This window comes from Monopterus albus, unplaced genomic scaffold, assembly GCF_001952655.1.
Source record: "Monopterus albus unplaced genomic scaffold, M_albus_1.0 scaffold10.1, whole genome shotgun sequence".
NCBI classification, from domain to species: Eukaryota; Metazoa; Chordata; class Actinopteri; order Synbranchiformes; family Synbranchidae; genus Monopterus; species Monopterus albus.
Window position 1 is genome coordinate 669,817 of NW_018127890.1, and position 3,761 is coordinate 673,577.

At 39.6% G+C, this 3,761-nt stretch overlaps 1 protein-coding gene across 2 annotated transcripts in view; it reads right to left on the minus strand.

The window, feature by feature from the left end:
- The window catches only part of eva1ab (eva-1 homolog A, regulator of programmed cell death b), an 11,124-nt gene extending 7,482 nt beyond the window's left edge, over window positions 1–3,642 (minus strand). For both annotated transcript variants that reach the window (XM_020589972.1, XM_020589971.1), the window contains exon 1: window positions 3,223–3,642. The gene's annotated coding sequence lies outside the window, so the exon portion shown is untranslated. The remainder of the gene's footprint in view (window positions 1–3,222) is intronic.
- Window positions 3,643–3,761: the final 119 nt, after the last annotated feature.

Below are 3,761 nucleotides of genomic sequence, written 5' to 3' on the forward strand. Positions count from 1 at the left end.
GGGCTTGGGATCGGCGGAGAAGTCACTGGCTTGCAACCCCTGTGGCTAGATTAGTGCCACCTCTGAATATAATGTAGTCTAACACCACATTTAACTATGACCTCAATAATAAACACATAATTGAATTTATACATTTATGACAGTTTCACCAAAAACTCAAACATTAGTTTGAGATGTTTCCACTACTTGGTGGGTCTTAAGATAAAAAAAAAAAAAACAACACACATGTTGCCTGTCTGTTAATGTCTTGTTTCTGTAACGTTAGGATTGTTGTAAGGCTGAAGAAGTTACTATGTCTGCATTATGCCACTTAAAATATGGGGTTTCTCAATTACCCGCTTTGTTTAGAGTGTTACTCATCTCTTTTCATTGGTACATATTGTTTACCTTTGTATAGAGGAGAAATTCAAATTAGTCAGTGCTGTTGTGGTTCAGACTTTTGTTTTAAAGGGAACCACTGATGTAACTCTTATTGTTGGATGAGCCTTGTTCTCAGCTGCCGTCCAGTCAAAGGGAGAACATGTATGTAAGCTAAATGCATAGAAAATATACATAAATATTAGAGCCACTGAGGTTTTGCATGTTTATTATGATGAATATTTGCAGCTGGGTGCATAATGTGGTTTGACAGACTGAGTGTTCCAGAAATAAACCTGTCTACATCAGCTTGTCCAGCCAATAAACTTCCTCCTCTTGAGGATGGTGCTAATTAGCAACTATCACACATTGTAGTGACAGAAAACAGCTGGAGGAGCAATATAGTGTTTATATTATCATGATTTATTTGGTTCAGCACTCTGAGCATTTTCAAAGGTAAACTAGTGTTCCAAGTTCCTTTCATTTTCTTTGTCTGCAAAATTTTTAGCACTTGTGTTGAGCAATAATTGAGCTACATTTTAAATCTGAACTGAATCATGGCTCCAATTATGCAGAAAATTTGTGAAGCCCTTTTTTGAAGCCCACTTTTGACAGTCTTCCATAGCATTTCACAATGTTCTCATCTAAAACTTCTGAATCTCTCCTTTCAAATCAAAGTAAGGATGTGGATAAGTGTGAAGCTTGATAGTGTTAATCGAGTTGTGACAGACAAAGTTGAGCTGGGTAAAAAAACATTTATTTTCTGGTTTTTAATTTCATGAATGTGTTATGATTTCCCCAGCTGACAGCTTTAAACACATCTCATTACATGTGAATATGTTTCACTGACTGTTTATGAGCTTTTCTTCATTAAGCACTGTATTGCAAACAAGCTTAATTACATCACAAGGACAAACCAACCTTCATGATGAACAGATGTCGTACCATGAAAACAATCTTTAAATGCAGTGAAGTATAAAAATGCCAAAACCTGCATGTTGTACTCTGATGCTGTGAAGCTGTAAAGACACAGCAGAGGTTCAAACTCGAACAGATAAAAAATGGATGATGCTCTCAGAGAAAATCACACTGGCCTCATTTCTGAGAATGTTTTCCACAGTAAAGACTGAAACAGAAGATGCAGCGCTCTTCACCTATTAGTCCAACTAAAGCGCTAACTTTCGACTTCTGTCACATTTCTCAACACACATGCTTGTCTCATCCTTTCATGTTCATTAACAAAAAATGCACCTCAGGCCTGCAATTATCCAGCAAAATGAACAAAACAGTCAAAAAGCAACACAGCAAAAGCAAACAACATAACTTGCAACATACAATACCACAACCAGACACAACCTCCAGGCAATACTAAATTCAGTGAGTGTCAAGATCATTTTGTGATGTGTGCAAACGCTGCAGGACGTCACTGCCCTACTCTCCCTCTCTGTCTCCCTCTCTGTTTTTTGGATCTGACAGTTTGAGTTACTGTTTGCCACAGCACAAACAATTTACAGTTTAGTGTGTTAACACAATCCTTTTATTATTTACCATGTCATGAATTGCACAAAAAAAAAATCTGTTTCATGATATAGTAGAATCGGCACAGCCTTTACGAACATGTCTGAGCAACAGTGCCATGATAGCAATGTGTCATAATTTACCATCAGTCAGCTGAATGTCACAGCTGTGTAAAATGGCACTGGTTTGAGACAGTGGGTCTGCAGCCAGCTCATTACAGCTGGTCACACTGTCCAGCAGCTGAGATCACAGGAGCCGTTAACACTGCTAACGTGACTATCTCACTCTATCTATCGGAAAGTATTTACAAAATAAACATGCTTCTTATATGAGCGCTATGAGCTAAACGATGGATACCACCAACAACTAGCTGAACACAGATAACCTGACTATCCAAAGCATAAACACGATCTGCTCACCAGTACATCTAAATTTAATTAATTGGTATGTTGCATCTTGTTTATTTGTTACTTCAGACTAATTTTTGACCAGGAGCAGGAACTTCCTTATTCCCTTGTGACTGATCTTAGCCAAGAAATAGTCCAGGACACAACTCAATGTAAAATGGCAAATTAAATGAGTGTTATTGGGTAGAATCAGGCTGTTTCCTCTTTTTTGTGGTCTTAGAGGTCAAGATAACCAGCTGCTGCCTGCAGCTTCAGCTTTAATGCACTGTATACATAATATTTTATACAGATGCAGCACAGAGCAAGTCAGGTTTATTGCATAGTGTGACAGGAGTTATCAAAAAGTTTCAATCCCAATAGCATGAAAAACGGGCAACAAGCAGCTTTCTGTGTGACACACACTGGTCTTTTCTTTGTTTTTGCTACATGAACAAAGTCTAGATGCAACATGCCAGCGATCAGTGTAGGACGCTTCTTCCTCGTTTAACCGTAGACACTGATCTTCCCTTCGCTCCTCTCTGTCAGCACAAAATTCTCATTATATACATTATATAATTCCCTTGTGTATTTCAACTTCCCTCACACAGAAATTGTCTCACACACATTGTCAACATGCGCTCATAATGCTAATACAATGTGACGCTGGCCTTTCCTTCCTCTGCTGCTGCATTAACATGCAGAGATTAGAGAGACAAAGAGCAACAGGGAGGAAAAGTATGAAACAGAATAAGGAAAAAACAGATTTAGAGGCTGGAAAAACTAGAGCAAAAGAATCAGAGCATGAAGAGTAGTGTGCAGAGGAGAGAGAGGAACAGAGTAGAGACTGAGACAACCTCCCTACAACATACTGCACTTCTCACCATCATCAACAAAGACAACAACAACATCAGCATAGGCAAATATCAACATCTGCATATGCACACACGCAGTTTATACTTACATCTCAGTACTGCAAAGATCCAATCAGGAGTGTGGTAACTCCTCTCCTCTGCCTCTTCTTCTTCCTCCTCTCTGCTTTCTACTTTCTCCCCCCTTTTCTCTCCTCTCTGTTTTTGCCTTTCCCTCAAAGAGAAAACCACTAACAGTGTAATTATAAATCTTCTGTCCTCCCCCCAGCTGTTGTCTTCATCTCCCCTTCACTTCCTTATGCGGATATAAATGAACCTTTTCTGTCTCTTCCCCTCAGTTCTTCTTCATTCTGAGATTCAGAAGCAGCAGCAGGGAGGTTGTGGCTCTGACAGCGTGGATTTCCATTGCATTTCAGTTTTTCCAGGTTATTGAGAGAGACAGGGGTCAGAAATGTGACATGAAAGACCCCGACAGGTAAACTGGATTTCTCTCCCCTGTCTATGGGACTTCTGTATCCCTCTCTCTCTCTCTCTCTCTCTCTCTCTCTCTCTCATTCACACTTTAACAAGAATGCACAAACACATGCACACACTTAGCTGTAAATGCAGACACTGCCTCTGCCGTCCTGGT